The sequence below is a fragment of the Marmota monax genome, unplaced genomic scaffold, assembly GCF_021218885.2.
Source record: "Marmota monax isolate L192 unplaced genomic scaffold, Marmota_monax_Labrador192_F-V1.1 WCK01_AAM20220418_F8-fsc00018, whole genome shotgun sequence".
Lineage (NCBI taxonomy): Eukaryota > Metazoa > Chordata > Mammalia > Rodentia > Sciuridae > Marmota > Marmota monax.
Genome location: NW_026692201.1, coordinates 4,033,894 through 4,055,394, shown reverse-complemented (window position 1 = coordinate 4,055,394; position 21,501 = coordinate 4,033,894). Strand labels below are relative to the sequence as shown.

Here is a 21,501-nt window from a genome sequence, read left to right as displayed (position 1 = left end):
GTCTTAACCTGCCATGGAAAAATGGCAAGTGAGTTTACATTTTTTTTTTTGCATTTTGTATGAATATATGTGTTTACATATTAATTTACATGCATGTGTATACTGAAAACATTTTAGGTCATATACTTTTTTTATTATTTTCTTCAGTAACTGCCAACCATCAGTGTAATCAACTTGGTGGGAGGACTTTTATTGCAATTTTAGTCCTTCCTGCTGCTTCCTATCAATAACTTGCTTAGCACCAAAGCATCATGGTCATTAGTGACCCCTTGTTCCCTGACAACCTCAAAGGAGGTAAATAGGCCAAACAGTGAGAAACAATAGCTTGTGCCCAAATTATCATCACAGCCCAATACTCCTTGAAGACTGAGTGAAATGGAAGTAATAGTGAATCGTTAGTTCTGGAAAAAAAGAAATAATAATATGGTCTCTTGCCTTGACTTCATTGTTAAGATATTTGGCACTGGCACTTTTAAATACTCCCCTAAATGGCAGAGAACTTGTCTTAAACATGGCCCCCATGGAGAACCAAACAATAGGGAAAAATCAAGATCATGATCAGGCACTCTTGTCCTCCCAGCCAGTGCAATGGGTGAGAGCTCCGCTCTAGAATCAGGTGCCTTAATATCAATTTGCCAAAAAGCATCCACAATAATTTAACGTTTCTAAGTCTCAGTTTTCTCTGCTGTGAGTTGGACTCTTGTTGAGAACTGAATGCTGTGATGAATGCATCACAAGGTAAGGTCTTCTTGGCCTTCATTCCTTCTCCTTTTTCATCTTCTATCCACCCTAGAGAAGGAGAAGGTGATGAACACAGTAGAGGGAAGAAATTTGTCATCCATATAAGGCCTGGAGTTGAAAAAGAAATATGCATTATGTTTGCCCCACTCTGAAGTATATGAAGGGCCTCGAGCCTCCCCAACACCTCACTGGCTCAGAACAAAAGCACCTGGAAACTTTTCTTGAAGATGCAACCTTTCCTTCATGTGTCCACCAAGCACTAGCTATGTGCCAGACACTGAGGTGCAGCAGTGAACAAATCGAGGTCTCCACTCTCAGGGAACTTACTAATAATCTGACTGAAGAAAAGCCAAAGACCAAGAAAGAGTTTCCATGTGAAAACTAAGCACAATGCCTAGCACACAGTAAGCACTCAATAGACACCAGCTACTTTAACACTGGTCATTATTACTCCAGTTGAAAAACCTAATTTAGGATTGTTAAAGTATACCCCTGACTTCACCCCTGTTTCCCACTTAAAAGATGGACTAACCTTCCACTAAATTTCTCAAGAGCCATCCTTGGGACCTCTGTGACCCTGTTCCAAAACACAGACCTCCCTGTGTTTTATGAGCTTTCCCTTCCCCTACTTTTCTGTTTTCAAAAGTCACTACCACTTTACAGCTCTGCAGCAGCTGGGAAAGGAAAAGCTGGGGTCATCAAAGCTGCAATGCTCTATTAAAATATAACCAATCCATGTCCAGCCTTCCATCCCATTCCAGCAGTAAAAGGCATGCGTCTTCAAGGATCTCCAGGTCTGTGCAAACCTATGGACACAAAGGAGGGCTCTTCAAAGTGTCACCTGCTAATCTGAGCACAGACTAATTCCTGCCAGGCAGGTTTCCACAGCCTGAGTCCTCCTGGGGCCTACCTAGGCCCCTACTTAATACTGGACCCCTCCACACTCTACCTCACTCTAGTTTTTCTTTACCATCATCTAACCCATAATTCATGTATTTATTATGCTCATTCTTTATTTCTCTTTCCTCCATGGTGATGTAAATTCTTATGAGGGCAAAGATGTAAATTTTGTTACCACTCTGCCTGGTCTATATTAGATGCTCAGTAAATATTTTTCAAACGAATGAATGAAAACCACAGAGGAAAAGCTGCTTACCAGTCCTGGAAGTCCTGTGGCCCTTAGCCAGCACTCCAGAAGGCAAAACCAACTCACACTTGGACAACTCACTGAGACTGTTTCCATGTACACGGAAAGGAGAGTGGGAAAGGTGGGGGAAGCAAATGAGGGACAGTGCTGCTTCTGTTTTCTGGAATGTTCCCTGTGTATTGAAGGACTGAATGCATCTCCACACACACACACACACACACACACACACACACGCACACACCACATCATACACACCCAGCCTAAGTAGCCCTCGTTGGGATTCCGCAGATAGCAAACATATAATGAAACTGGGATTTGAAAGCACCATCTTCAGTTGTTAAGATTTTGTTTCTAAGAAGGCAGACAAGAAGAGCTCGGGCAGACAGGGCTGTTGCAGGGCTGCCATCTCTTTTGCCAGGACAGGCAGAGCTGTAGCGGGCAGAGGAGGGAGTGGCCCAGGGTCCTCCCCTCGCTCCCAAGCGCCTACAAAGGGCAGCTGGGGTTGAGCCTTGCTGAGCCAAAGCAGCAGCATACAGCAAAGGAAATGGGTGGAGAGGACACTGGGGGCCAACAGTATGGAGCCAGGCAGAGGAGAGGGACCAGAGGTCCCCAAGGGGCTGGCACAGCAGGCGGAGAGCCTCCTCCCTGCAGGCTCCGAGCGTGCCAGGATCCCTAGACTGCCTCCCCCGTGGGCACGGGGGTGCTTATGCGCCCTGGGAGAGTGGGGCTTCACCATGCAGACTGGTTTCTGCCTTTTCACATTTTTTGCTCCAGAACCCAAGGTTTCTGAGCGGGGAGTGAGGGGCAGGGGCATAGAGGGACCCCCCAGAGGGAACCCAATTGCTCTAGCTGCGCCCTTCCCTGCTGTTCCGGGGTGCCCACTCCAGCCCCTCAATTCCCCGAAGTCTTCTGACCGCTCATACTTCTGTGATCCCCACTCCCGAGTTCCCGCAGGAAACACAACATTGCATCTCTTAGTTCAGGTCTTTCCCTGGACAAATTGTAAATCACATGAAGAGCCTTATTCTCTTTTGCCCAAGTTTTATTTCTCTTTTTCCTTTTTAAATTTTTTCTTCTGATTATAAAGTGTTTCTGTGGATTCTGTTTAATCCAAAGCAGTAATTTTGCCCAGCCATTAATAGTGTGACCTCAAGAAAACACTCTCTGGAGTAAGTTTTCTCGTGTGCAAAATGAGATTTCTAAGGTCCCTGACGCTTTTAAATTCCAGACTTTCCAAGGAGTCCTAGGGTTGGTTTATTAGTTAGAGTTGTCCTGACTACAGTGGTTTTAGGTCTAAATGCAGTTTCTGGGACAGAGGCAGGGATGGGGCTTCCCCTTGGGCATCTGTGAGCAACCAGCAGGAAGAGAGCCCTGCAGTCAGCCTGGTCTGTCCCCCCTGGGGTACACACTACGTGCCCCAGTTCTTCATACATATAACCACTCTGATAGTGGCTGAGGTGTAGGGAAAAAAATCTCTTTTACTGCAAGGCCAACTCTGAAAGGGGGGATTTTTCAGAAAGAACTTTTGCTAGGAAATTATGAAGTCCAAAACCACAAAACTACCTTCATCCAGTCAGAGCCCACATTCTTGTGAATGACTTTAATAAAAGGCAGACATTGGTTAGTAAATTTTAGTAACCTAGAGTCCCAGGTTATTTCCCTCAACTGATCCATGAAGAGAAGGGTGCCCAGGCCAAGGAATTCAAACCATCACCATGCAGTATATGTGGCCCTTTCTAGGATCTGTACAGAGGAAAAAGCTTGGGCTTCCAGATCATTCTCATGCAAATTCAATTCCAGTGTTGCCCTTTTTTTTGGCCATCTTGTTTTGGATCTCCTTCTTATTTATTTGTTTGTTCGAAATTGGTATGTATGACAGCAGAACGCATTTTGATTCACTGCATACAAATGGAGCACAATTGTTCATTTCTCTGTTTGTACACGATGTAGCGTCACACCACATGCAGTCATACACGTGCCTAGGGTAATGATGTCCATCTCATTCCACCATCTTTCCTGCCCCCATGGCCCCTCCCCTTTGCCCAGTCAGAGTTAGGACAGCCTTCTTACTTCTCTGATCTCCATTTCTTTTCTTCTAAATAGAAATAATATCTTCTGTGCCACTGGGTTAAATGAATATTAAAGGCGAATAAATGTGAATCATTTGGAGTTCTTAATGATATACATGGAACTGACCCCTGTTCAGCATAACAGCAATTTATTAAGGGATGCTCCACACAATCCTGAGAAAGCCAGTGAATCAGGCTTGGAGGCCATGAAGCCACAAAGGCTTCCCAAATAACATCTGCCTCTGCAGGTGGCTTGGGACAGACAGCTTTTAGCTCCTATCCTGGCCTGTAGTGTGTCTATCAGGGCTCTGCTGCTGCCGCCACCAGCAAGGCTTCTCAGACTACCTCTTGCAGCATTGCCTTCCAAATCAAAGGCTCACATAACCTAACAGTGTCCTCTGTTATTCCTTCAGATCTGTCTCTGGTCCTGGGAAGCTACTTTTCTTCATTTTGTTTGATTCATTTGAGACAATCCTCCATCTGTTTTTAAGACTGATTCTGCCCCTGGGTGAAATTAGCTTTTCACCTCTTTTTTGGGAACAGAATGGTGTGACCTTGGCAGAAGGCACTGTAACCTCACCACTCCATCCCATTGCAGCTCTAAGTTAGTACCTTGTTTCTTCCTGTTTCGAAGCCTAGACTATCTTTGGAACATCTGAGAAATTCCCACTTCTTGTTTGAGTCAAGTTTGCATTACCAGCTGAGCCACCACCTGGCTGTTCTTTGGTTCAATACCCTAATGCCTCCAAGGCTAGATCAGTGGTTCCCAGCCTTGCCTGCACATTAGAAGGTGCAGGGGTTGGGCCTTGGAGAGTCTGATTTAATTGGTCCCGAGTAATCCCAGGTATGAGCATTTTTAACAGCTCCCCCATTTAATTATCAGGGGAATTGTCTTCTAAAATCCCATCAAGGTTTTTCCTCCAACACCAAAAGCTTTAGGCAAGGAATTAAAATTGAACATATTGTATCAAACAAGAGGGTAACGTACTCCCAGTCTCTCCTAACTATCTGCAAATATTAAGTTTTGAGTTAACATTTTGCAAATAGGAGCTGTGAATGAGCCTTTTTGGATACTTCAGCTTCTGGATTTGAAAGTCACATTGATCCCTCTGAGGCTGTTGTTACCTATTCAGATTGAATTTAAATAGAAAAGGGGAGAAGGAGTCCTTAAGGGATGTGACACAATCCCTGGTGGTCCAAGCTCTCTAAGGTAAGTGAGGAATGACAAATTCTCAATTCTGCTTACTTCAAATATTTGGTTTGTTCAGTAACATGAATCATCTAATGATAAAGTGACTGAGGTAAAAGTATTGACAACTGTGAGAATACCAGGGGGTTTATTACTTTTCCCATCTATTTATCAGTCCAAACTGTCAATTATACTCATAAGAAACGAGCAGAAGGAATTGATAGGCCTTCACTGATGGCATAGCTAAAATGCTATAGAACAATGGAAAAATGTGGAAATGACATCTCAGTGTGACTCACTTTACATATATAAGTCAGCAGTGTTTTGAGTGGTTGGTGATAACTATGGAGACAACTGATCTCCTCCTCCTCTTCCTCCTCCTCCTCCTCTTTCTTCTTCTAAAAAGTCATAAGAAGCCTTACCCCAAACTGTCATTTGATGTACAACCTGTAGAAATGCTGAAGTCCCCACCACTGGGGACCTTGTCATTCTTTTTTGTCCAAACAACATCTGGGTTGGAATCTCCCATCTCCCAAATGGCAGATGCTAAGAGTGCCAGACTCTCACCTGGCCTGCTGCCCCTGAAGCTGAGGCATGGGCCCAGCTACAGAAATAGGCTCCACCAATCACAGACAACCACTAGACTTGCAATCAAAGCTCACTGATCAGCAGTGATGCAAGATGGCAGCAGGTTTTATTTGTCTGATGCAACAGTGGCAGGTGTTTCCAGCATCTGAGGCTCTGGGGGCAGACTGCCACCTTGGGCAGGATGGCAGTGGAGGAAGCATTGCGGAGACAGTTCTACCTATAATGGAGCTAGCTGTCAGCCCTGTGAGATATTTAATGAGCTACCCAATATCCTTTCAATAAAATTTTTCTTTTCTCCTTAAATTATCCTGGATTATTGCAACAGTCACGCAGTTGTCTCTCTACTTCAATCCTGCCCTTCTTTGGTATATTCTGAATGAAGTAGCTAGAATATTCTTGTTTAAACATCAACCATGGCATAACATTTCTCAGCTCAGAATTCTATGGCACCCTATCTCACTCCAAATAAAGCTTTGATGGTGGCCTATCTTTATAGGTCTTATGCAGCTCTGCCCCCTCTGTCTTTCTGGGTAGTTTAAACACTGAGGGATAGTCAAAGGCAATATCGAAGGACTCTGTTTTTTTTTTTTTTTACATTTGGATAATATGTTGATCTTTTTCAGTTCAAGATGAGCAAGAAGGAACCTGCCATCATGGTAGTGGTCACAAATTCTGATCATGGAACAGTTGCATAAACCCATTTTATAGGAAGAGCTGGGCAGTGTAATTATGTTAATGATAATAGCAGCTACACTTACTGAGTGCTTACCAAATGCTAGGCACCTCTTTATAGGTTTTACATGGATTATCCCACTTAATCCTTACAATGAATTTATGGGGTAGGCACCATTTTAATTTACCATTTTACAAATAATAAAATGAGAGGCTAAACAACTTGCCAAGAGCCACATGCCCATAACGACTTCATGAATCATTTGGTTATGTTTTAAGATAAGAAGAAAGAAAAATTGAAGTCTGTCCAGCTACCTTGTATTCTAAAAATAACCCTACGAAATTGTGGGCACCAAACACAATGTCATAGAACACAGACAGGCAGATGGATTTGACCTTCACATCTGAGATTCACTTCGTGACAAGGCAAGTTACTTAACAATCTGGCTTTAGAGTTCCTCTTTTGCACAATGTGAAGTTATGTGTTCCTTGCAGCTTTATGAGATTAAATATAGTTACACAGAGAAACACTGTAATAATGCATGTCCTAGAGAAGGCTTTGAAGAAATGGCATCATTATCACTATGATTGTTGTTGATATCACTGAAGGAATCCAGGGTCCAGCCTCTTAGCTCTCTACTTGTGAATGCCCACACCCTTGCTTCTCAAACAGCATTTCACATCAACTGGCTAGCAACTGAGAAGTGCAAATTCCTGAGTTCCAACATGCAGAGATTCTATAGATACATTGGGGGCTAGAAATCTGACTCTGAGGTGGGAAATTGACATTCTCTTAGCTCCAGAAAGAGAGAGAACCTCCACCTCCTTCTTTATGACGCTTTGCTCCCTACTGCACACTGCCCCAAGTCTCCCTGCAGTGCTGCCTCTGCTGAAGGAACCACTCGTGCTTACACTCCGGGGCCTTGGGCAGGCACTTGAACCTCTCTGCCTCAAATTGGAATAACTAACGATAAAGGAATGAATGAAGGCTTAAAGTAAACATGTAAAACAATTAGGAAGAGCCTGGCATCAATTAGGTTAAATGAAAATGAACTATTACCATATTATCATTTGATTCTACTTCCCATTCTTTGATCTTCTATTGATGGAATGATAGCCAAAAGGAAAAAAAAGGAGGAAGAAGAGGTGGAAGGAAAAGAAAAAAAAAATCTTTTTTTTTTTCTCAAAAAATTGTCTCTAGCTGGGTGCAGTGGTACACGTCTGTAATCCCAGGCTGAGTTCAAAGCCAGCCTTAGCATGGCAAGGTGCTAAGCAACTCAGTGAGACCTTGTCTCTAAATAAAACACAAAATAGGACTGGGGATGTGGCTCAGTGGTTGAATGCCCCTGGGTTTAATCCCTGGTACCTCCCCTCCAAAAAAAAGTGTCTCTGGTTGGTCTTCACTGCTCCAAGAGACAACACACTATGCCCACTTGTGTTCTGCAGGGCCTGTACAAAATAAAGAAGCTCAAGCCTGCCAAGGGCCCAGGCTCACCTTCAGGAGACTGCCAGTGTTTCATATATGTGAACTTAGGGAACGTTTCTTAATAGCTAGTCTAAATCTCACAGATGAACCTTCCATATATCCATGGTGTAGGGAAGAAAATGAGCATCCATTCCCCTGACCCCTACCCCGTCACTCTCAGGATCCAGCAGTTCCTGGCCTTGGTCATTCTTGCCTGCCCAAGGCTCAGCACTTTTCCTCTGCCTGGAATCAGCTCTCCACTCTTGGCCTAGCTCCTGCTCCTTAATATCGAGGCTTTCTCTGACTGCACCCTTAAAATATCCCCTCCTGCTCTCCAGGACCCAGGTGGGCACAACACCACTCTGCCATTTCCTCTACCTCTGTACTTGACTTCACAGCCTCACCACAGCGTACGATCATCTCTCTCATTTTTCCGCTTTCCTGTTTCCAGGCTGTGACCCCCTCACCACAGAACTAACTAGAAGATCTAGGAACCACATTTATCTGTTCCCCACTTGTCATGAGCGTCTGTCTCACATAAGCAGCTCTCAACAAATATTGAAATAATACTGAATGAATTTAACATCTTGGTTCTAAAAAGGCATTTCCTCTGGACTATTTTATCTGAAAGAAAAGGCAAGGGGATGGATCTGAATAAATAGAAAAGGAACAAAAACATTAATCACAACCTCTGCAATTTCCTAGAGTATGGCCATTAGTGAGGTCCCCAGCAAGGCTTTTAAAATCATTAAATGAAGATTTTTCCACCTTAAATGTGAAAACCAGTAGCTACACAAAGCCTGCTGAAGTTTCAAAGTCATCACAAAGGATTGTGAGTAAAATAAAGTACAGTAGGGTTTTTCTTTAAATTATTTTTCTGAGAAAGAAAAAACTTTGATGAGATCAGATCTAAAATCTCTTGATCTTTCTGAGAGGAAAGAAATTGGGTCTTTTCTTCTCTACAATTTTGTCATATTAATTTTGAAGCTTGATTGTTCCCTTCCCTTGGCTTCCAACTGAAATGTCGTCTGCTCCCTCTGTGCCCCATGCCCTCCCCACCTGTAGGAACAACTTGGAGCTGGAGGGACTTTGAAAATCATCTTGTTCAATTCTTTCTTTTTGTTCAAGAGGAAAAAAAAGAAGTCCAGCCACATTGAGACTGAACTCAGAAGGGATCCTAGGTCTCTAGACTTCCTGGCTCACCCCCCACTCCTCCATGGTCAATTCGAGTCACTTGGACTCAGCCCCTCCTGACTCATCAGGGCTCACCCACTTTCCAACCCCAGTACAATAGTTCAGGTGTTGGCAACAGGTCCACCTTGGCCCCTGGAGCCCTACCTCCACTAGTTTGTTCTGCATGCCAGTGTGGCCAGCTCACAAGGCCATGGCGAACTTGCGGTTTTTCTGTTCCTGCTTATCCGTCTGAGACATATGTATCCCACGGGAATGCCTTGACCTTTTCTGGTCTGATGGACTTATTGTTAAGGGAGGTTTCGGTACCTGACAATAATAGATGTTGAAACTAAATTTCTCCCCCCTCCCTCCTGCTTTTGGGTAGTTTTCCACTTCTGCTGCTTGGGGTATAAAAAAAGGTGTGTTAGCAATAAAGATTATTGACTCCTGGATGAAGAACCTTGGTGTCCTGTGTGTCTTTTAACCTCGCCGTCCCTCGCCGGACTCGGCTCCCTTGGCCGGACGCGGCAATTGGAGGCTCCCACCGAGATCCGGAAAGCAGGGGTAAGCGGACGGGGCTCACCTTCTAAGAAAGAAGGGGGAGGATTGGTTTAAAGATATTTTAAAGAGACAGGGTACGTACCATGGGTAACTCAACAGCGAAGGTTCGTCTGGCCAACGAACTGAAAGAGCTGTTAAATACACAAGGAACAGGAATAAAAACTAAGACTGCAACCGAATTCGTTGAAATTATTGCCCAGGCTTGTCCTTGGTTTCTGACAGGAGGATTTCTTAATAATAGTGACTGGGACCTGGTGAGGCATGACCTTCAGAAATTATTGAGGGACCGGGGCTCGGACAGTGTCCCAGTTGCCACCTTTTCCTTATGGAGGTTGGTAAAGGATGCTTTATTAACAGATAAAGTAAAAATCAAGGATCAGCTTGCTGAATGTGAACAGGCCCTTAATCAGGTGCAGGAAGAGCAAATGGCAGAATCCTTAAAGGATGAGGGTCCTCTTGAGGACTCGGGCTCGGAGGGTAGGAAACGCCTCCAGATTTCTAAGCCCAAAAATGATCCTGAGGACCTCAGTTCTCTCTCTGAGGAAGAGGAGGGATTAGAAAGGGAGATAGAGGAATTAGAACATCGCCTTAAAAGGGCAAATGTGAGGGTGCCTAGGGCCCCCTCAGTTGCCGCACCTCCTCCCTATAATCCTGATTGGAATGAGGACACCCCTACTAGACGGGCGGGGGTCCACTGGGGTTCTAGAGCGGCTCAGGTTTTTCCAATGATTGAAAACGCCGATGCTGATGGACAGCCGGCCAGAGCCCATGTCCCCCTAGCCTTCAAGGACATAAAACAGCTTAAGGAGGCGGTCATTAATTATGGACCTCATGCCCCTTTCACATTGACCCTCTTCGAGTCTTTCTCAGCCAGTCAACTGATACCTAATGATTGGCAGCAACTTTGCAGGGCTGTGTTATCTGGAGGGGATTTCTTATTGTGGAAAAGTGAATATCATGAAAGGTGCCGCGAGCTGGCTCAGATTAACCTGAATGCGGGCCATCAACGGCGAAATGCTGAAATGTTGACAGGAACTGGGCAGTATGCCACCATAGGCCAACAAATTAATTACGACCCAGGTGTTTATGCTCAAATAGCCTCAGCTGCAGTTCATGCCTGGAAAGCCCTGCCCGTTTCTAAGACTGAAGCAAAAATTTCCAAGATCTCTCAAGGACCCTCTGAACCTTATTCAGACTTTATAGCCCGCCTAATGCAGGCTGCTGGAAAAATATTCCCTAATCTAGAACAGGCTATGCCACTTATTAGACAACTGGCATATAAAAACGCTAACACTTACTGCCAAAATGCTATTAAGTCCTCCTGGGCCAAAAGTATAGATGACATGATTCGAGCATGCAAAGATATAGATGGGCCTCATATTACTGGTCAGGTTTTGGCTGCTGCCCTTAAGACTGGAATGCAAAAAGCTGATAACAGGGGAACCCGCTCTAAGGGGTGTTTTAAATGTGGGAAAGAGGGACATATAAAGAGAAACTGCCCGGAAAGGAGCGAGGGTGCTGGCAGAGGGATGCCTGGACTTTGTCCTAGATGTCATAAAGGAAATCATTGGAGCAGTGAGTGCAGGTCAAAATTTGACATCCAGGGTAACCCAATACTGTCGGGAAACGGGAGCAGGGGCCCGCCCCGGGCCCCGGAAGCCAAAGTGTACGGGGCAGTGCAGGGACAGAACAGTGCCCCAGGGAGTGGGCGTCTCCGCCGCCTCCCACTGACCAACCCCTTTCTATCTGGGAACTCCCCAGGGGAACACCAGGAAGCGCAGGACTGGACCTCAGTTCCACCTCCCGAGCGGTATTAACTCCCCAAATGGGACCTCAGACGCTGCCTACTGGGGTTTTTGGACCCCTGCCAGAGAGGACGGTGGGACTAGTGTTGGGACGAGGTAGCGCAACTCAGTGGGGCTTGAAGATTCTTACGGGGGTTGTTGATGCTGATTATCAGGGAGAGATAAAGATAGTAGTAGAAGCTACCCAAGGAATTGTTATTCTTCCCCCCGGGGAGCGTATAGCTCAATTGCTGCTGCTACCCTTAGCTTCCATTCCTGGGCACACCCTCCGTGGGTCCCGGGGCGACGGCAGCTTTGGCTCCACTGGAACTCCCCAGGCCTTTTGGGTAGCTCATTTGGATTCGCATCCCAACCTGACCATTGAGATACAGGACAAGGCTTTCAAGGGAATACTAGATACGGGGGCGGATGTCTCTGTCATTTCTGAAAAACAATGGCCACCTGCCTGGCCCCTCCAGAGTCCCTCGGCCATATTACAGGGGATAGGACAGACCCGACCAAAAAGAAGTGCCTCCTTTTTAAAATGGAGAGATGGCGAAGGACATAGTGGCCATTTCCAGCCCTATGTGGTGACTGGACTCCCCACGAACCTTTGGGGGAGGGACTTGCTTCATCAAATGGGGGCTATTCTCACTACCCAGACTTTGAAAGGAAATAATGACTTTGTTAATGATACAATGCTAGACATGGGATGGATCCCTGGAAGGGGACTAGGAAAGAGACATGAGGGCAGAATATCACCCGTGAATCCAGCAGAACAGGTTACCCGGCGGGGAAGAGACCGGAGAGGACTGGGAAATTTATCCTAGGGGCCACTGAAGTGCGGCCACCTCCACTGTCCATTACTTGGTTATCAGATGACCCTGTGTGGGTAGAACAGTGGCCCCTAACTAAGGACAAATTACAGGCCGCTTCCCTATTAGTTCAAGACCAGCTTAAGTTAGGACATGTGGTGCCCTCTACCTCCCCTTGGAATACCCCTATTTTTGTTATACAAAAGGGGTCTGGGAAGTGGAGACTTCTTCAGGACCTACGAGCTATTAATAAAACTATGCAACCCATGGGACCCTTACAGCCAGGGCTACCCTTTCCTACTGCGATCCCAAAGGATTGGCATCTTATTGTCATAGATTTAAAAGATTGTTTCTTCTCTATCCCCTTAGACCCACGAGACCGAAAGTGTTTCGCTTTTTCCTTGCCTTCCACAAACTTTAGGGAACCTTACCAACGGTATGAATGGACTGTCCTACCTCAAGGGATGACTAATAGTCCTACAATGTGCCAATATTTTGTAGCTGAGGTTTTGCGACCCTTTCGACAGCAGTTCCCACAGCTCTACCTCATTCATTATATGGATGACATCTTACTGGCAGGGCCCAAGAAAGAAAGGCTTCTTCAATCTTATGAAGTCCTCCAATCCCTTCTAAAAGGGGCAGGGCTGGTCATAGCACCCGAAAAGGTGCAGTTTCAACACCCTTACAATTATTTGGGATACATCATTAATAACATAGGAATCTTTCCCCAGAGACCCCAGTTCCAGATAAATCAGCTCAAAACTTTACATCAGTGGCAGACATTCCTCGGAGAAATACAGTGGCTGCGCCCATCCTTTCATATTCCAACTGGAGAGCTCAAACCCCTGTATGACCTCTTGCGAGGAGATCCTTCTCCTACATCGTGTAGAGTACCTACACCAGAAGCCTTACGAGCACTGAGGCTAATAGAAGAGGCTCTGCAGGACATGCAGATTACGCAGATAGATTATTCTCTGCCCTTGTCATTTATAGTTCTACCTTCTAAAATTACTCCCACAGGAGTGTTCTGGCAAACGGGTCCCATTTATTGGGTCCACTTGCCGGCTTCTAACCCCCGGGTACTGACTCCCTTTTATGAGCTAGTTATTAACTTAATTTGGAAGGCTAAATATTTGGGTGATGCATTGTTTGCAAAAACCTTTGACATACTTATTCAACCTTACACTCAAGATATGATACACAAGTTACAACAAGAACATGACCTTTGGTGTCTTTTCCTGTGCAGCTTCAAGGGTCAGATTGATAATCACTTCCCTAAACATAGACTTTTGGAGGGCTTTAAAAGGTGTCCCATTATCTTCCCAAAGATTATGAAAAGGGAACCTATTCCAAAGGCCCAAACTGTATATACAGATGGGGCCAAAAATGGATTTGCCGTCGTTTTTGATGGATCTCAAATTCTCCGACAACCTGTGTCAGGTCAGTCGGCCCAAAAGGCAGAAGTTGAAGCTTTAATCATAGCTCTCAAAGTCTGTAGTTCTATTCCTCTTAATGTATATACTGACAGCTTGTATGTAGCCAATCTGGCTCTAGTCATAGAAACAACATCATATATTGGAAAGCAATCCACCATCACAGAACAACTACAGGTAGTTCAGCTTCTCATTTGGGCTAGAGGAGATCCTTTATACATTGGCCACATCCGAAGCCATTCAGGGCTCCCTGGACCTTTGTCAGAGGGCAACGCAAAAGCAGACGCTGCTACTCATGCTGTTGGCCTTTCCTGTGTGACGACCGAATATGATAAGGCCTTACAATTCCATAACAAATTTCATTTAAATGCACAGTCTTTACGCTTCCACACAGGATGTTCACGAGACCAAGCTTTACAGATTGTCTCATTATGTCCAACCTGTGCACCATTTATTCATTCTCCTTCCCTTGGGGTTAATCCAAGAGGACTACAACCTAATGATGTCTGGCAAACTGATGTTACACACTTCCCTAGCTTTGGTAAGCTCTCCTTTATACATGTTTCCACTGACACATATTCTGGCTTCATTTTTGCCACCTTACATACTGGAGAGAAGGCTAAGGACGTAATCAGTCATCTTCTAAAAGCCTTTTCCTCCATGGGCACCCCACGATGCCTCAAAACCGATAATGGTCCCACATATGTAAGCCAGGCGGTTCAACGGTTTTGCACCCAATGGGAAATTAATCATAAGACTGGAATCCCTTATAATCCACAGGGACAAGCTATCGTGGAACGAGCCCATCAACATTTAAAAACTTATTTACAAAAAACAAAAGAGGGGGAGATATACCGGAATTGTCAGGGACCACAAGCACTTCTAAGCATAACCTTATTTACTTTAAATTTTTTACTCACTGACACTGGAGGGCGCACGGCTGCACAACGCCACTTTTCCCCTCCCACTGTACAAGATGCTTAAATAAGGTGGAAAGATTTATCCACTGGAAAGTGGCAACCCCTGGCTCCACTCTTAGCTAGAGTGAGGGGAGCTGTATGTGTTTTTCCCCCAGGAACTGAGAAGCCCATTTGGATCCCGGAGCGCTGCACCAAACTGGTGAATGAAAATTCAAGACAAAATGAAGTTCCCAAGATGGCTGATCCTGCCGCTGTTGTTCTCACCCCTTCAAGTGAGTGCCGAGACACACCTCATGAGCTGGACCCCTCTTGTGGCACTCCTTCTGGACAGGTTTGCTGAAGGAGGGCTTGACCCCCCACCTGGGAATATTCATGAATATCTTTTTGGAGCCCCTTGTGAGTGTAAGGGAGGGCCCCAGCACTCGGCCCCCTCTGGTTATATCCAGAGCATTGATTGTGGGACTAAAGTAGCCTACATGGTGGCTGAACTCAATGAAAACATCGGAGGATTTAAGCAACCAAAATGGGTGTGTGTTAATAAGCCCGGACTTGTTGTCCCTAATCCGACTGAGACTCTTGGAAGCTGTCCCGCCACTTGTCATTACACCCCGGCAATGCACATCTCCTGTTATACATCGGCCTCAATTTGTGTTAATAATCAAGGAAAACAGTATTTTGAGGCCATCCTAACTAACACCCGTGGAGAATGGGGGACCACTTATAATTATATTCCTTTTCTTGGTGACCGGGGAGGGGAAGGCATCACGACTCGGTTAACGGAGGCGGGATGTGAGGGCGTCGTGGGTAAACCTTCCTGCTGGCCCATGCAGGCCCCCATCGGAGTCTCTGATGGAGGGGGACCCACTGATGCTATCAAACACCTTCAGGTGATTAAGCTTTTAAAGCCGGAGATCCCTAAGCCTACATACCACCCCTTGATATTGCCCAAATCCCAGTTTCCTGATTTAGATGCCAATACATTAGATATCCTAGAAACTACCTTTTCTTTACTTAACAGTTCCAATCCTACATCATCCTAGATGATGTGCAAACCCTGTCGGGAACCATTAAAGACTTACAAGACCAGATAGACTCCCTAGCAGAAGTAGTTCTTCAGAACAGGCGGGGTTTAGACTTGCTTACTGCCAATCAAGGGGCAATTTGTTTAGCCCTTGGGGAGAGGTGCTGTTTTTATGCTAACAAATCTGGCATAGTTCGCACAAAAATTAAACAACTCCAAGAAGACCTAGAAAAAAGGAGGAGGGAATTATTTGAGAACCCTCTCTGGACTGGACTTAATGGATTTTTGCCTTATCTTCTTCCCTTATTGGGACCATTGTTAGGCCTCCTTCTAGTAGTGGCAATAGGACCCTGCATTGTAAATAAGATAGTACAATTCATTAAGGATCAAATTAATATCTTAGCCTTTAAGCCGATACAGGTTCACTATCAACGTTTGAAGATGGATGATCGCCTCTCTGAGATATACTTCAGACCTATCCGAAGATGAGTGTCCTCCTTAAAAGAAGAACTCCTGCCATATCTTTTCTCTATGCATACCTCTCCCTCTTGCCTTCCTGTACTAGGATCTTTGCTGTCTAATCTCTCGGTCCAATCACATCTGCCATTCGGCGGTGACGGTCATGGGTCCCGTAGGTGGAGACGGTTAAGCTTTTACCGCAATAATGTCTTGATAGGTCATAACACCTTGAGCTGATCTTGTAGTACCCAGTGACGGGCAACTTTCACGCTTGCTGTGCGACCTAAGCCAGGGAATCGGGGCCTTCCCAGAGACGGGTAAGCATCGCAAGGGCTGTGAACGACCTAAGACAGGGGCTACTTGATTCCCACTGGCATGCAAAAAACAAAAGAGGGGGACTTGTTGGCAACAGGTCCACCTTGGCCCCTGGAGCCCTACCTCCACTAGTTTGTTCTGCATGCCAGTGTGGCCAGCTCACAAGGCCATGGCGAACTTGCGGTTTTTCTGTTCCTGCTTATCCGTCTGAGACATATGTATCCCACGGGAATGCCTTGACCTTTTCTGGTCTGATGGACTTATTGTTAAGGGAGGTTTCGGTACCTGACAATAATAGATGTTGAAACTAAATTTCTCCCCCCTCCCTCCTGCTTTTGGGTAGTTTTCCACTTCTGCTGCTTGGGGTATAAAAAAAGGTGTGTTAGCAATAAAGATTATTGACTCCTGGATGAAGAACCTTGGTGTCCTGTGTGTCTTTTAACCTCGCCGTCCCTCGCCGGACTCGGCTCCCTTGGCCGGACGCGGCATTCAGGAGGAAGCTAGTCCAGGTTCTGTCTGCTTTGAAGCCAGGAACTACATCACAGATGTCAGCAGAGAGTGTTCCTTCTGGAAGTATTAACCGAGCCTTCTTTTCTCCAAGTAGCCATCCAGCCAGAATATTTCCAACTATCCTCAAAGATAATCTCTCCTGTCCTTCATCAATCTGGGTTCATTCCCAAAGTCTGACCCTCAGTGGTGGAAATAGGTGTGGGGCTTTCCCCACCATCCTAATCAGGAAGCCTGGCTCTCTCTCTCCCTGGCACCGCCAAGGCCAGAACATTTTTAGTCTTCTTTTGCCCAATTCTCCACCTCCAGAAGGAAAGGTCTCCCACAACTGCTTTGGTGAAGCATACAATAGAGCTAAGTCTTGGTGGGCCATGGAAGTATTGGGAAAAGACCATGTCGTCCTTTATGGCCACCCTGGGGCACTGCTCTGGTCTCATACAGACAGACCCTGAGGTCTGAGCTGAGCCAGTTAGTTCTGCCTTCCCTCCTTTCTGTCCACCTCCACTGCAGAATCTGAGAAATGCTGGAGAAATCCTTTGCTCTGATCCCTTTCTCTCTAGAAACTCTATTCCCTCACAATAAAGCTCATGGGGAGTTCATTGTTTTCACATGGTCCCATTTTACTCTTGAATTTGTATTGGTGGTTTTGGTATTTTTGACAAGAGGGAAAGGAAAGACAGGTAGGGGTTGATAATTTTTAAGATAAAAATATCTCTTATCTCAATCTCTCAAATTGTCTTTGTCTAAACTTGTTTTCCCTCATCACTCTGACTCATCTAATAAACAATACTGGTACTTGGATTTTTATTGATTTCTATTTTTATTGTGTTCAAGGGTTTTATGCTTTGTTTCATTTTGGTCCCGGTGGGAGGATTATTGATTTTAAAAATAAGGAGTCCACCTTCACCTCAGGTTCTAAAATTGTCTGCACCTGAACTAAAACTTCTTTTCATACTAGAGTTCTTCAGGTGTCCTCAGTATATTATCACCTTCCTGTTCTCTCAGTCTGAAAGCTGGATTATCTTTGATTGATTCCACTTTTCTTCATCTACCAGTTCTTCTTAAAAGAGCTTCTCAAACAAACTTAATTTTGGTAACTTCCAGCAGCTTTGTATTAGTCATAGATCTTAAAAAGTATTGGCATGAACTCCAGTCAAGATGGTGCTGTGAATCCAAAATTTGAGGCTTTGTTTTGCTCCAGAAGCATTGCTGTGGCATAAAAAATAGAGAAAAGAAAAGGACATGATCATGTTAAAAGAAGATAAATATCTCAATGTACTACAATCAAAAGAGAAAAAAAAGTGGAATCTAGAATCACTAGGGTCTGAACCTGGAGTGAACAGAGGTGGCCAGGCGTTCCAGCTCCTGTAGGATTATGGGAATAGAGGTGAGGACAGAAGCAAGGTCCTCTGCTAGGTGCTATCCAAAGCCCCTTCTGAAGGAACAGTGCTAGAAAGCCATATTTTGAACATCACCTTACCCCACTCTCTCCAAAGCTACTGATTAGACCAAGATGCCTCTCCCAAGGTCATCCAACCATAGCTTTTAAGAGGGTCCTAGAATGGCAAGTTCTATCAAACAGAAAAGAGTTGGTTCCATGAGATTCTTATTCCAATGAAATTACTGAATTGTAACGTGGTGGAGAGCAAGTGTGCTATTTCATGTCGCTCCCCCTCTTCTTACAAAGCCACTAATGCCACAATGGGGGCCTCATCCCCGTGACTTCATCTACTCTTTTTTTTTTTTTTTTTTTAGTATTCGATGGATACAACATCTTTGTTTGTATGTGGTGCTGAGGATGGAACCCGGGCCGCATGCATGCCAGGTGAGCGCGCTACCGCTTGAGCCACATCTCTAGCCCCAAATCTACTCTTGATTATCTCCTAAAAGCCATACCTCCAAATAGCATTAACATAATTGAGGGATTTAGTTTCCAACCCATGAACTTTTGAGGGACTCATTCAAACCATAGCTCTGAAATAGCAAAACTTACCAGCTTTAGAGAAAAGCTCCAGATAGAAGAATGAAAATGCCAGTCAATAATTAAAAGAGAGAACCAGATCCATAGAGAGATTTGGGGTCATCTTCAGGGAGAGAAGGAAAGCAAAACTCTGCAACTCCCACTGCTAGGATCTGGTGAAGGACTGTGGAGCCCAACTTCTGACTTCAGCCTTGAGAGCTCTCACTCTACAAGAATCTGGGCCCTTCCTGAGACTTTGGCTCCTTATTAGCTGCTGGGAATGTGCACGGTACATTTTCCAGACTCTCTTTGCCAGTGGGCTTCTGATTCACTGAGAGGCTTACTGGCATGAAATTGAGGAGCAGGAGGAAAGGGAAGCCAGAGAATTTCTCCCCCTATATTTTGGACAGCAGCTCTGTCAATGGCCGCATATTCTTCTTGTACCAGATTCCACAAGAGGAACTTTTCTTGATGTTCCCGGATCTCACCATGCAGCTCCTGACTCTCCAGGGTTAGGGGTGAGAGCATTTTCCTGATTTTACAAATCTTTGGATGACCTCACTCTATCCTGTTTAGCATTTCACCCCTTGAACCCATTGGTAAGTTCTCCATGTTAAATTTCATCTATTAACTAGCATAGATATAGCAGTTACTAAATGGCCCAGTGAGGAGCTGAAGTTAGGTCTGTGTGATTCTAAAACCTATATCATAAGTCCATATTATATTGACAGTCAAATCACAGAGAGATTTCTCTGAATGTCCACTGCAAACTAGTGATGTTTCCCCCAGAGAAAGCCCAAAGAGCTTCCCACATTGTGTTTTCATGGTCATGAGTTGACTTTATAACGCCACAACTCTAAAGACTAAAATGGGGCTAGTAGAGTTCACGTCTAAGGATGGTACCTGGTACTACATCTCTTTGCTTTGTTCTGACTCTGCTCCCTGAATCCTCAGGGTCCATCTGTTTAGTCCTGGATTTGCTACCAGATGAGGAATTCCCCGGGCACCAAGTGTGGCACTGTGGCAGGTTGAAATTCAGATTGCTCAATAGGCTTGCCACTAATTAAAAGCAATGAACAATCTCTTGCTAGTACTCTTGGCTCCCCGCCTCTCCCCTAATTTCAACCCTTGGAGACTCTGTCCTTTCAGGATGACCTATCCTCTTAACACTTTCAGGTCTCTCTCTCTTCACCCCTTCCCCCCTCTTTTTCCTCTCCCTCTACGAGATTCTTGAATTTCTGATTATCTAACCTCCAAAGCCAGAAGTGTCTTCTATGGTAGATCATGTATTAGTATTATATTAATATTCCTATGTGGTCATTTCATTAAGGTCAATATCTCCCACAAAAGCTGTCATCCTCTGTTTAATGTTGCACTAAGATCTGGCATTCTGTGCCAGAAACCTGGAAGAGGGTGACTATCAGATTTATTTTCAAAACTAAATGCTCCTCCAGAAGAAGCAGAAGATTTATATCATCTTCCCTGAAAAATCTAAAAAGAAAAAAAAATCAAAGAAAGAGGAATCAACTTTATAATCTTGAAATAAACCCATGATTGCTTCCCTAATTGCAAATGGCTCCTGCACCTGGTCTCAGTCCTTTAAACTCTAAGTTTAGACTACTTGTGGTAAAGGTGCATAATTTCAGCATTCAATTAACAAGTATGTGATGGGAAATGTATTAAACTCTTGAGGTTTGTACTATACAATATCCCATACTGCTGTAGAGTGACAGTCTATAGTTCATAGACCACAGTTGAACAATCTGCATGATCATTTGTAAAAATAACCAAGTCTTGTTAAAGAAATGGGGTGTTATCTTTGGCATCTCCCTCCACGCTCCTTCCAGCTACCACCTCCCACATCCCAGCTGTCGCCTAATCCTGTGAGGGTTTCTGTTTCCCCAAAAACTTTAGTGATTTCTGTGTTCTTTTCTTTTCTCTCTCTAAGGAAATCTCAGTGTTAACAGAGACTAAAATGGATGGCCATATGTTACAGAGAATGAATCTCTTCCTAATTCCTCTCTTCCAAGGTGAACTAGAAGCCAGCCATTCTACTCAAAAGGAAGGTCTATATGAGGAAGGAAGGTCCCTAATCCCACCCCAACCCCACCAGCAGTAGCTAGCTCCCACTCACCATTTAGCTCTCAGAAAAGAGTGGCATCCTTGGAGAAATGCTGTCCAGCTCTCGGTCTAAGTCAGGATCTTTGTTATTCAATTAGAACCACCATCCTTTCCTTAATGGTAATTAGCTCAGCTTGTAAATTCCTCATCTGGGTTCTTTGGATGATGACTCTCCATTCCAGTAGTCTGTATGATCCATGAATATGTATGTGCCAAACTATATTTTATGAAAGTGGTGGAGGCAGGGGATCCTGTGGCAAATTAATTTAGCAAATGCTGGATTAAACCAAGTTAAGCAAATTTCTTTACTGAAGGATTTCCTGGAGACTTTAGAAGGCTAATGTGTATAGCCACTGGCATTTACCAAACTATGTTAACCATGGGACTTTAGCACACATTACCACCTGGAAGAACTAATGTTCTGTGGAATAGAGTTTGAGAAAAGTCAAGCAGAATGAATTACAATTTCTGCCCTTACTCGATCAATACAGCATTGTGGTAATTCACAAGAACAGATTTTGAATGGTCTTGGGAGCTGCAGTGGAAAATTGTAACAAGACT

At 44.6% G+C, this 21,501-nt stretch overlaps 1 long non-coding RNA gene across 2 annotated transcripts in view; it reads left to right on the top strand.

The window, feature by feature from the left end:
- Positions 1–21,501, top strand: part of LOC124081145 (uncharacterized) — a 121,008-nt gene that overhangs the window by 77,468 nt on the left and 22,039 nt on the right. For both annotated transcript variants that reach the window (XR_009225380.1, XR_009225381.1), the window contains exon 4: positions 18,615–18,684. This is a non-coding gene — a long non-coding RNA (uncharacterized LOC124081145). The remainder of the gene's footprint in view (positions 1–18,614; positions 18,685–21,501) is intronic.